The 13,295-nt window shown below is 46.9% G+C and overlaps 1 protein-coding gene across 1 annotated transcript in view; it reads left to right on the top strand.

Annotated features, from left to right (window-relative positions):
• The window catches only part of ZNF410 (zinc finger protein 410), a 150,644-nt gene extending 139,314 nt beyond the window's left edge, over positions 1 to 11,330 (top strand). Inside the window, exon 17 of the transcript XR_012247301.1 lies at positions 10,627 to 11,330. The gene's annotated coding sequence lies outside the window, so the exon portion shown is untranslated. The remainder of the gene's footprint in view (positions 1 to 10,626) is intronic.
• Positions 11,331 to 13,295: the final 1,965 nt, after the last annotated feature.

The raw sequence follows: 13,295 nt of genomic DNA, 5'->3' as shown, positions 1-13,295 counted from the left end.
TAGACATAGGCCCGGGTCTCAGGGACCAGGAATACTTTTTTTTGGATCTTAATCCTCATTATTTGCTTAAAAAGCAATCCAGAGAACACAGTTTTTCTGCACCATTTGCTTGTTGGCACTGCAGAATACAGCCAGGTCCTTTCCATATTACAGCACTAAAAATCCAGATATTTAAAACTGTGGTTTCTCCGTCACATGGATCACGTATACGTTTTCAGAAAATACTGCCATTTCTGGCCTCCATTAAAAATTTGTTTCAGTGTGTCAGCGAAGTTTTTGACACTGGTTTGCTGTTCAAAATAGTTACCTACAGGCCATGTATTTAAAACTGTGGTTTCTCCGTCACACGGATCACATATGACTTCGCTCCAAATTCAGCCATTTGTAGTGAGCGTGGAAGATATTGTCCTCCATTTAAAATGGGCAAGGCACGTGGCAAGGGACGGGGAACTGGACGTGAAGGCAAGCTGAAAGTGTGCCACAACAAACACCCACATCTTCTTGCTCGACCTTCCTGTCCCAATTAATAGCGGACCACAGAACACCACTATTGAACCCAGAGCAGTGTCAAAAGGTTGTTACTGGATGGCGGATAATGCTTCCAGTCACTTTGCCACCACCATCACAACCCTGTCTTCCATACGGTCAAGTCTCAGTAGCCGTGAGTCTGGACCGCATATTCCTCACCCTGATCCTCCTTCCTCCCACCATGCCGAGTGCCCGAAGACAACTGATCCCACACTTGGACACTCTGAAGAGCTGTTCACTTTTCCATTTATAGATTCGGGCCTCTCGCCTGGTCCACTTGAAGCGGGGCAAGAGGAGATTGCATGTAGCAATGACCAAATATTTGAGCAGCCACGGTCACATGAAGGCGACGGTGGGAAAGTGTCACAAGAGGTGGACGATGATGAGACACAATTGCCAGAAAGTCAGGAGGAGGACCAGGGTGCGGAAGTGGAAGACGAGGTGGTAGATGATATAGTAACTGACCCAGCCTGGCAGGAGGACATGCAGAGCGAGGACAGCAGCACACAGGGGGAGGGAGGCAGAGCACCCCAACAGGCAGGAAGACGCATTGTGGTGGCCGCAGACAGAAGGCAGCAACTGTTCCCCGTAACTCCAACATGAAGGAAGTTGCCAGTACAACTGTTAGGTCTTCCCGAGTCTGGTAGTTTTTTTAAAGACTCTGCCGATAACCCCAAAAAGGCCATTTGCACCACCTGCCAGGCCAGCATCAGCAGGGGTAGCAAAAGTACCAGCCTGACCACCACCAGCATGATCAGGCACATGGCAGCAAAGCACCCAACTTTGTGGGCCGAACCCCAGGGTCCAGGAACAGTGTCTGCGGGTGTTGTGCATGCAAGCCAATCCTCTGTCCATGGTGCACGCAAAGAAGCCTCCTGCCCTGCACCTGTCGTTGCACACTCTCAAGTAGCAGCATCAGGAAACACGTCCTTGTCCCAGCGCAGCGTTCAGTTGTCCATACCCCAGTCCTTAGAACGCAAGCGCAAATACGCAGCCAATGCCCCACAGGCCACACTACTAAATTCTCACATTTCACGACTGCTTGCACTCGAAATGTTGCCTTTTAGGCTCGTGGAGACGGAAGCATTCCGCAACCTGATGGCGGCGGCCGTCCCTTGGTACTCGGTCCCCAGCCGCCATTATTTCTCCCGGTGTGCCGTCCCCACATTACACAAGCACGTGTCCCAAAACATTAGCCGTGCCCTCAATAGCGCAGTTACCGGGAACGTCCACCTAACCACGGACACGTGGACAAGTGCCAACGTCCTCCGTGATTCCTCTGTGCCTTATAATTATTTGGTATCCAAGCTGGATACGTGGAATGAACTGGCTCTCTATGCCTTGGAGGTCCTGGCCAGCCTGCCGCTAGCGTGTTATCAGAGCGGGTTTTTAGTGCCGCTGGAGGAATTACAACTGAAAATTCTGACAGGCTGACTCTTATAAAAATGAACAAGGGCTGAATTGGGCCAGACTCCTAAACACCACTGAATGATACCAGCGTAACATAAACTCAAATACAGTGTCTTTTTTTGGGAGGTGTATTCCCATACACCTTTTCATACCCACACATGGGTATACGCTTCCTGATTTTGGCTATTTGCTCTTGTCCTCCTCATCTTCCACCACCATATCACCAGGGTGACCATGGTCCGTGATGCAACACCCACAGAAATTTTTTAAAGGGTGTTTATGATGCCCGTAAAAAAATTTTTTTATACAGTATGTTCATGTATACCCCTCAGGGGTAAATGTTTGTCAGCCCATACACTTAGTGCATGGGCATTACAAGTATAGGAGGCCCGCTCCTTTCTAATGGGAACATTTTTTTATGAGGCCCTCCTCCAAGTCTCTTCCAAGGGGCATTGGAGTGCCTCCCAATTTTTTTTCAGCCCTTGTATTCACTGCATAGGCCAACACTATGGGAGACCCACTTCCTAATAATGGGAACATTTTTTCATGAGGCCCTCTACATCTTTTCCAAGGGGCATTGGAGTGCCTCCAAATTTTTGGCAACACTGCATAGGCGAACACAATGGGAGACCCACTTCCTAATAATGGGGGAAAAAAAATTTCAGGAGGCCCTCCTCTATGTCTCTTCCAAGGGGCTTTGGAGTAGGTCCACATTTTTGGCAGCCCTTGCATTCACTGCATAGGCAAACAGTATGGGAGACCTACTTCCTAATAATGGGAACATTGTTTTCAGGAGGGCCTCCTCTAAGTCTCTTTAAAGGGGTATTGGGGTGTGTCCAAATTTTCAAAGGGGTATTGGGGTGTGTCCAAAATTTCAATGGGGTATTGGGATGCGTCCAAAGTTTGGGCAGCCCTGCCACTTACTGCATATGCAATAACAGTATAGGAGACCCACTCTTTAGTAATGGGAACAACAAAGCATAGCCGGCTGAAGGCTCTCTAAGAATAGTGAGGGCCAACTGCTAGCCCTTTAAGAAAAGTAAAGGCCCCCTGATGGCCCTATAAAAATAGGCTTTGTGACTTTCAGAGTCCCTCCTTCATAAATGAAACAGGATGTGTCTGATCATGTCTCACCACACACCACACGCCAGATAAGGTTTCTAAAATGTTAAAATGACATTTCCCGGTGAATGTATTTGTCACGGCTGAAAGCAATACAAAAGTTCAAAAACACATCAAAAACTCTACGTGTGAACATAGCCCAAGGCGTGGAGGAATATTTTTGTTTTGGGTTATTTATATACAAGTCATTACCCTGGAAAGGATGTTCCTTAACATATTTCCCAGGAAAATCCATTTTGGTTTCGTTTTTGTATGTTTTATTGTGTGTTTGTAAAAGTGGCGTAATACTCTGACAACGTTGTTGACAGCAGTGACCTGGGGGGGCAGAAATGCTTCCAGGGTTCTTCCCTATGCTGTCCCCATGTCATTTGAGCACTGTTCCCAATGATTCTGGTAATTTTTAGGCCCTCTGCAGACCGCCGGGGGGAGCCGCCTGAAAAATGCTCGAGTTTCCCATAGACTTACATTGGGCTCGTTGATCGGGTCGATCACCCGAGTATTCCAATGTGCTCGACCCGAGCAACGAGCACCCGAGCATTTTAGTGCTCACTCATCACTAGACATGTTTCTACTGGGAATCGCTATAAATGTAGAACAAACACCAAGCCTGAACCTGAGCAGAGCACAAGCAATGAAATGATAAAAAGACACACAACTAATGGTAAATTAGCGGAGACAAGTTATTCAATGATGTCCAGTCTCTCAACCGTCTATTCTTCTGCTGATCAGGTAGATTTTCATCTCCAGAATGTAAAAATGGAAACCCTAGAGAGAACAGAGAGTCTGAGATGACTACTGTATAATCTGGCATCCCACCATACTACTGTATAATCTGGCATCCCACCATACCACTGTCTAATCTGGCAGCCCACCATATCACTGTCTAATCAGGCAGCCCACCACACTACTGTTTAATCTGACATCCCACCACACCACTGTCTAATCTGGCATCCCACCATACCACTGTCTAATCTGACATCCCACCATACCACTGTCTAATCTGGCAGCCCACCATACTACTGATAATCTGGCAGCCCACTAAACCCCTGTTTAACCTGGCATCTCACCACAACATTGTCTAATCTGGCATCCCATCACACCACTGTCTAATCTGGCAGCCCACCACACTACTGTCTAATCTGGCATCCCATCACACCACTGTCTAATCTGGCAGCCCACCACACTACTGTCTAATCTGGCCGCCCACCACACCGTTGTCTAAACTAGCAGCCCACCACACCACTGTCAAATCTGGCAGCCCACCATACCACTGTCTAATCTGACAGCCCACCATACCACTGTCTAATCTGGCATCCCACCATACCACTGTCTAATCTGGCATCCCACCATACCACTGTCTAATCTGGCAGCCCACCATACTACTGATAATCTGGCAGCCCACCATACCACTGTCTAATCTGGCAGCCCACTAAACCACTGTCTAATCAGGCAGCCCGCCACACCACTGTCTAATCTGGCAGCCCACCATACTACTGATAATCTGGCAGCCCACTAAACCACTGTCTAATCAGGCAGCCCACCACACCACTGTCTATTCTGGCAGCCCACCATACTACTGATAATCTGGCAGCCCACCATACAACTGTCTAATCTGGCATCCCACCACACCACTGTCTAATCTGGCAGCCCACCACACTACTGTCTAATCTGGCAGCCCATCACACCTCTGTCTAATCTGGCAGCCCACCACACTACTGTCTAATCTGGCAGCCCATCACACCGCTGTCTAATCTGGCAGCCCATCACACCACTGTCTAATCTGGCATCCCACCATACCACTGTCTAATCTGGCAGCCCACCATACTACTGATAATCTGGCAGCCCACCATACCACTGTCTAATCTGGCAGCCCACCAAACCACTGTCTAATCAGGCAGCCCACCACACCACTGTCTAATCTGGCAGCCCACTGTTATAGCAGAAGATGGAGTCCCTCAAGTTTAAAGGCCCCATCTATGCTATATAAGTCTGACAGTTATTTTAGGTGAAAACAACAGCTATGAATGTTCCTTCTTGTATCAATAGCGTGTCCTTGGGAGAAGATAAAGTGATTCTCCCTGGCCAGATGTTTCTTCTTGTAGCAATAATGTGTTCTTGCAGAAAGATGAAATGACCTTGCTAACTAGATAAGTCTAATTAAATATTTTAAAGCATACAGAAACTAGCTTTTTTCGCTTGTTCAGCTAAACTGTATAATCGAACCATATATGGCAAATCCGTTTCCTGCCTTTAGGGTGTATATTAGCCCTGTGTTTTGTAATAAAGTTTTTAGAGTATGTTTAGACACAAACATCCTGTCCTGTGTCTTCATTCTCTCCGAGCTTGTAATCCAAAGGATAGAAGACCCAAAATTCAGAGACGACAGCTGGCGCTCGAACAGGGACCTTGAGTTAATCTACCCAGGGGTGCTCGACCGGTCCGAGACGTGGGACGAGTGAAGCTCTCTGTTGGTGATATATACAGCGCTGAGGTAAGAATAACTGTTATATTCTACCTAATTATATCACTGCATAGAAGAGACTCCCTCACCCCCGAGCGGTCGGCTCCCTAGGTAATTCAACAGATTGTTGTCTGGCTCAGGTCCCTTTGAACCAGTAGAATCCCCTCAGATAAATTGACAGTCCTGCCTTCTATCCTTTGGAGAATTTAAGAATGAAAGTATGGATCCGATGATTGTGTTGTGGATGTGTCCCGGGATTGATGTTTTTGGTCTGTTTTCCTGGTTGGCGTATAAGTCCTAGAGAGGCTAGTAGTGGAATGGTTCAGAAACCTTTGTGGCCCATTGTCTAAGTGACCATTGTCTAAGTGACTGAGGAGTCTCTTCTAGGTGAGGAGAACCGAAAAAAATGGGGAACCAAAATGCCAAGGAAGGCATTATAGCCAAAGACTTAGTGGTACGCAGAGAAGGGAAACAGGCACTGATTGGAATTGACAAAATATTGTGTAAAGCGGGAATGAATGAGAATGGAGAGATGAATGGAGAGAAATGGAAATCCTTCTTTAACTCCTATCATGGATGGTTGAAAGATAAGGGTCTGTTAGGGACAGTAGATGTATGGATGAATGCATGCGCTTATTTTGAAGGAAAGATTGAAGAATTAGGAGACGGACGTTACAGACTGACAAAAACTGGAATGACAGATTTTCCTCCCTGTCCGCTCCCGACGTCACCCCCACCCCAGTACCAGAATTCCCAGGAACCTAAATGTTGGGTTTTGCCCCAGATGTGGACAGCAGAATCCCTTGACAGTAGACATCTGTGTGGCATGTTGAGGACCGAGACCCCACCCAGCTAGACAATTCCCAATGAGGACGGTAGTTGTGCCAGGAGCACCGGGAGCTGCAGCAGCAGCAGCAGCAGGGGGGGATGCAGTGGTTCCAGGTCAGGAAGCTCGCACAATGTTAATGTATAGACCATGGAGTCCTTCAGAGCAGTTGGCACTGATCTCCCAGCTGCCAGACCCATCCCAGTCCCCTATGGGTTTCGCCAGAATGATCACCACCATACAGGATACGTATCATGCCACTAGAATAGATCTGCAGGGGGTAATTAAGGGAAAATTGGCAGATGAAGCCCGCTATGATAGGTTGATAGATGAGACAAAAAAAAACAGTATGCCAATAGGACCGGACCCGTAGATGCAGAATCTAATGATGCAGCAGCTGGAGTCCTATTCGCAGCAGCGTTGGTAAAAGCATGTCAAGACAGGCAAGCAGAAAAGCAAGTTACACTAGAAGATAGAGTGCAGGGAAAGGAGGAAGATCCTAAGGATTATTTCTATGCACTAAAGAAAACCTGGTCAGAAATGGGGTTCAACCCCGGGAATAAGACTAGTGAGAGGGTATTAGCAAGTGCTTTCATGAATGGACTAAAGAAGGAGATTGCAGAGAAGGTAAAAGCAAGTAGACCGGACTGGAGATCAGTGAAGGCAGAAGATTTAGCTAGAATAGCTCAGGGGGCACAGCATGACATAGCACAGGCAAAAAGAGCTGCCAGAATTCATATAGTAGAGACGACCCCCAGAAACAACAGAGGCAGAAGACGGACTGAAGGAGGAGGACAGAAACTGTGTTACGGATGTAAAAAGCCAGGACATTTTAGAAAGAACTGTAGGACCAACCCGTATCCAAATGCTCAGAGTACAGGTCCTCCAGCCGACCAAACAACGCCCCCATAGGATGAGGGTAGCTTGCACATGAACCCCCTCATCTCCTTACCCCCAACTCCCAGTTGTATAGTGCAGGTGAACCTACCAGGGGGACATGAAATCGATTTCCAAGTAGATACGGGGGCCGACAATTCAGTAATTACGCAAGGTGATTGGCCATATACTGACACTGATTTTTCACATCATGTCATTGCCACCCTCTTCAATTCCCCGTCTATCCTGCTCCCTGTCACTAAGAGAATTCCCCTGCAAATTCAAGGAGCTACTGTACATAGCCAGCTCATGGTATCGCCCCGAGGCCAATGTAACCTTTTGGGAAATGATGTGTTGTCCCAATTACAAGCACATATTGAGTATCATCCCGATGGCACTGTCACCATGACCCCAGGTTTAAAACCAAGTACCCTTTGCAAAATTATGTCACTAGATATTGCCAGCATAGAAGAGACAAATGAGTTTCCCCCGATATTGGAGCAGGCTGTACCACATGATTTTTGGACCTCAGACAAAACAGATGTTGGTAGGTTAAGAGTTCAACCAGTAATGGTGAAATTAAAACCAGGAGCCATCTTGCCTCAACAGAGGCAGTATCCCCTTAGCTCGGCTCAGGAGAATGCCATAGCCCAGCAGGTCCAAAAATTACTACAGAGAGGAGTCCTAGTCAAAACCCAGTCCCCTTGCAACACTCCCCTGTTCCCAGTAAAGAAAAAGAGCGTGCCAGGACAACCAGCCGCATATAGAATGGTCCATGACCTCCGGTTGGTTAACAAAGCCACAGAACTTCTAACACCAGTTGTGCCCAACCTGCATACTCTTCTGTCACAGATACCTTCTAACTCTCTTTGCTTTTCAGTGGTTGATTTGGTAAATGCATTTTTCAGTGTACCATTACATCCTGACTGCCAGTACCTGTTTGCTTTCACATTCCAGGGTAGTCAATATACATGGACAGTGTTGCCACAGGGTGCCCAGAATTCACCCACAATGTACACTGCAAGTCTGACGGAAATACTGGAGGGATGGTCTGAACCACATATCGTTGTTTTGCAATATGTCGATGACCTGCTCATTTGTGCCCCCTCCAGGAAACAATGTCATAGTGCAACTATATCGCTTATGTTGTTTCTCTATCACGCTGGCTGCAAGGCATCGAAAGATAAGCTTCAGTTTTGTAAATCTTCAGTCACCTTTTTGGGACATTGCATTACACCAGGAGCTCGTCATTTAACAAATGCACGCAAACAAGCAGTACAGGCATTCACCGTCCCCATTAATGTTGCAGCCCTCAGAACTTTTCTTGGACTTGTTTCCTATTGCAGACAGTGGATTCATGCCGTCTCTATTTTGATGCAGCCCCTCTATGACTGTCTTACCCCAACACCTTTTGTACTAACATCAGAGGCAATAGACTGTTTTTATTCTCTCAAGAACCGTATTTTGGCCGCTCCAACTTTGGGTACCCCTAATTATGAGCTCCCATTTACTCTGTACCTTCATGAGCAAGCCGGACATGCAGCAGGAGTTTTAACTCAAACACACGGTGATAATCAGAGACCTGTTGCCTATTTTAGTGGCAGATTGGATGCGGTAGCCAGAGGTGCACCATCCTGCGTACGTGCTCTGCATGCTGTTGGACTATTACTCCATAAATCCCCAGACATTGTTCTTGACCACCCGCTCACCATTCTAACACCTCATGATGTCTACACTATATTGAATCAAGTGCAACCCGCTCACCTCTCAGCAGCACGTCATCTTAGGTTACAATGTGCACTGTTAATGCCTCCCAATGTTTCTTTACAGAGGTGTACTACCCTGAATCCAGCAACTTTGTTACCTCTCTCGGATCTAAAGGAGGAGTCAGGTACTGTGCTTTTTAAGGAAGATCCAAGAGAGGAAGTTCCTCATGACTGTGTAGAAATGATGGCACAAGAAACGGCAGGTTTACCTACTGTATTTGAACATGAATTACAAAATGCAGATTTTGAATTTTTTGTAGATGGATCCCGTCATCAGGACAATTCAGGTACCTTCCATACTGGATATGCAGTTGTCTCCCTCAATGCAGTAATCAAGGCAGAACCAATGCTCCCACACCAGTCGGCTCAAGAAGCTGAACTTAGGGCCCTAACCGAGGCCTGTAAACTAGCGGAAGGTAGTATTGTTAACATTTACACAGATTCTAGGTACGCATTCGGTATATCGCATGATTTTGGTCCAATATGGAAGTCAAGAGGTTTCCTGACGGCAGCAGGACACCCCATTAAGAATGCTGATGCGGTCCAGCTACCCAAACAAGTAGCTGTCATAAAGGTAAGAGCACATACCAGACGCACCGACCAGGTAAGCAGAGGAAACGCGATGGCAGATGCAGCGGCAAAAACAGCAGCCTGTAAGCCGCAACAAGGGTCAACAGTACGTCAGTTAAGTGCCCCTAAAAACCCCTTTGTGTCGGAGGACATCTTATCCCAAATGCAGGCTCAGGCTCAAAAGGAGGAGGTCGATAAGTGGTTAAAGGAAGGTGCATGCCTGAATGAAGCAAATGGGGTATGGGGGAAAGGGACACGACGATGCCTTCCAAGGGCACTGTACCCAGTAGCTGCCCAGATACTACATGGGCCAACACACCAATCTAAAACGGGTGTGATGAGTGTGATGCAGAAACATTGGGTGGCACCAGGATTCTCCACCTGTATTGAAAACCTGGTACAAGGGTGCATGATATGTGCTACACATAATCAGGGTAGAGTAGTTAAAACACCACCCAAACACACCCCCCGGCCCCTCTATCCGTTCCAGAGACTGCAAATTGATTATATTCAGCTGCCAAAGTCAGGATCATGGGAATATGTGTTGGTCTGTATTGATTTGTTCTCAGGATGGCCAGAGGCTTTCCCGATTGCCAAAGCCACGGCTGCGGCAACCGCAAAGAAACTGCTTGCGGAGGTGGTCTGCAGGTATGGGGTACCAGAGGTAATTGAGAGTGACAGAGGTACACACTTCACAGGTGAAATAATGAATGAAGTCATGTCAGCTCTAGGAATTCAACAAGCATTCCATACCCCATATCACCCACAAAGTAGTGGTAAAGTGGAAAGACTGAATGGGACATTGAAATTAAAAATTCAGAAAGCCATGGCTGAGACAGGAAAACCATGGCCGGACTGTTTACCACTTGCTCTGTTTTCAGTAAGATACACGCCTAATAGAAAGACTGGACTCTCTCCATATGAGATATTGTTTGGCAACGTACCCAGCCTAGGGTGTTTCTATCCGCAAGCATTAGAAATGAACAACCATGTGCTAAGTTCCCATGTGAGGGCTTTACACAAAATGATTAAGCAAGTACATGATAATGTCTTCAGTTCTCTTCCAGATCCAGATCAAGACTCTAGCAGCCATACGCTGCAACCTGGAGACTGGGTGGTTATAAAAAGACACGTGAGGAAAAGCCTAGATCCACGGTTTGACGGACCCTTTCAAGTTCTGCTGACCACAAGTACAGCCGTTAAGCTAGAGGGAAAAGAGACCTGGATCCACGCGTCCCATTGCAAAAAGATACTAGGAGAACCAGCGGACAAAGAATGATGACATTGTTTATACTTACCTGCATACTTGCGACCACAGGTGCATGGACTAGGTTAGGCACCATGGATGGAGACGACAATAGATTCATTAGACACCATCTTGCTCTAATCGATGGACTAAAGGAGCAAAACCAGACCATTGCTAACTGTTGGATATGTACACATGCCCCTGTGACGTCCACTAGCATACCCTTTCTCGCTGTCCCGGTCTCATGGGAAGAGATAAACTTTTGAGTGAACTGTTCAGATACTTTGGCCAATAATTCCACACAGAGATTTACCTTTCTAAAACCCGCAAATTGGTTTAAAGGTATTGGTGGGTGGTTGGCTGGTATAGTACAAGCTATTTTACAGATTTTGCTAATGTGTCTTGCGGTTTATTTGGTTTTTAAGCTTTTTCTAATGTGTATTCAGCGTTGTACTAAAAGAAAACATAGAAATTCGTATTGATAAATGAAGGAACAAAAGGATGGAATGTTATAGCAGAAGATGGAGTCCCTCAAGTTTAAAGGCCCCATCTATGCTATATAAGTCTGACAGTTATTTTAGGTGAAAACAACAGCTATGAATGTTCCTTCTTGTATCAATAGCGTGTCCTTGGGAGAAGATAAAGTGATTCTCCCTGGCCAGATGTTTCTTCTTGTAGCAATAATGTGTTCTTGCAGAAAGATGAAATGACCTTGCTAACTAGATAAGTCTAATTAAATATTTTAAAGCATACAGAAACTAGCTTTTTTCGCTTGTTCAGCTAAACTGTATAATCGAACCATATATGGCAAATCCGTTTCCTGCCTTTAGGGTGTATATTAGCCCTGTGTTTTGTAATAAAGTTTTTAGAGTATGTTTAGACACAAACATCCTGTCCTGTGTCTTCATTCTCTCCGAGCTCGTAATCCAAAGGATAGAAGACCCAAAATTCAGAGACGACACCACCATACCACTGTCTAATCTGGCAGCCCACCAAACCACTGACTAATCTGGCAGCCCACCACACCACTGTCTAATCTGGCAGCCCACCATACCACTGTCTAATCTGGCATCCCACCATACCACTGTCTAATCTGGCAGCTCACCATGCCACTGTCTAATCTGGCATCCCACCATACCACTGTCTAATCTGGCAGCCCACCATACTGCTGATAATCTGGCAGCGCACCATACCACTGTCTAATCTGGTGTCCCACCATACTACTGATAATATGGCATCCCACCACACTACTGTCTAATCTGGCATCCCACCATATTACTGTCTAATCTGGCATCCCACCATACCGCTGTCTAATCTGGCAGCCCACCATACAACTGTCTAATCTGGCAACCGACCATACCACTGTCTAATCTGGCATACCACTGTCTAATCTGGCAGCTCACCATACCACTGTCTAATCTGGCATCCCACCATACCACTGTCTAATCTGGCAGCCCACAACCCCACTGTCTAATCTGGCAGCCCACCACAACATTGTCTAATTTGGCATCCCACCATACCACTGTCTAATTTGGCATCCCACCATACCACTGTCTAATTTGGCGTCCCACCATACCACTGTCTAATCTGGTGTCCCACCATACTACTGATAATATGGCATCCCACCATACCACTGTCTAATCTGGCATCCCACCATACCACTGTATAATCTAACATCCCACCATACCACTGTCTAATCTGGCAGCCCACCATACTACTGATAATCTGGCAGCCCACTAAACCACTGTCTAATCTGGCAGCTCACCACACCACTGTTTAACCTGGCATCTCACCACAACATTGTCTAATCTGGCATCCCATCACACCACTGTCTAATCTGGCAGCCCACCACACTACTGTCTAATCAGGCAGCCCATCACACCGTTGTCTAATCAGGCAGCCCACCACACCACTGTCTAATCTGGCAGCCCACCATACTACTGATAATCTGGCAGCCCACTAAACCACTGTCTAATCAGGCAGCCCACCACACCACTGTTTAATCTGACATCCCACCACACCACTGTCTAATCTGGCATCCCACCATACTATCTATGCCTCTCTGCGTGCAGATGTAGTGCGCATGCGCCCGGTCTCTCCCGCTCTGTGATCGCGCTCAGCTGTCAATAAGCCTTCGGCGGGTCGCCGGGAATAGCGCTTACCCGCACTTCCGGTCACGCGCCGACGTCATGACGGCTGAGGCATGCACATAGAGGCGGTGATAGCCGCAGCGCATGCACTGTCCTTCATCTGCCATTTGGGGGCCATATTGGAGAGTCACGTGATAACACACGTGACTTCTCGGGGGCGTACTTAAAGGTCCTGTAAGCGCTACTACACATGCCTCTTGAGAAAGCCAAGATTAATCACCGGCGAAATGCGCGTCGAGGCTTCTTTTTGCCAGTGTCCTGTCCCTGCGCAGTTCCTCTCAGATTTGGACCCTCCTTCGTTGGGTGAGTGAGGTGTAATGTAGCTTTTGTGGTAGAGTGG

The sequence above is a fragment of the Phyllobates terribilis genome, unplaced genomic scaffold, assembly GCF_046119375.1.
Source record: "Phyllobates terribilis strain yellow unplaced genomic scaffold, ASM4611937v1 Scaffold_7__3_contigs__length_470593459, whole genome shotgun sequence".
In the NCBI taxonomy this organism is placed as follows: Eukaryota; Metazoa; Chordata; class Amphibia; order Anura; family Dendrobatidae; genus Phyllobates; species Phyllobates terribilis.
The sequence above is the reverse complement of the archived record's forward strand: the minus strand, read 5'-3'. Positions and strand labels throughout refer to the sequence as shown.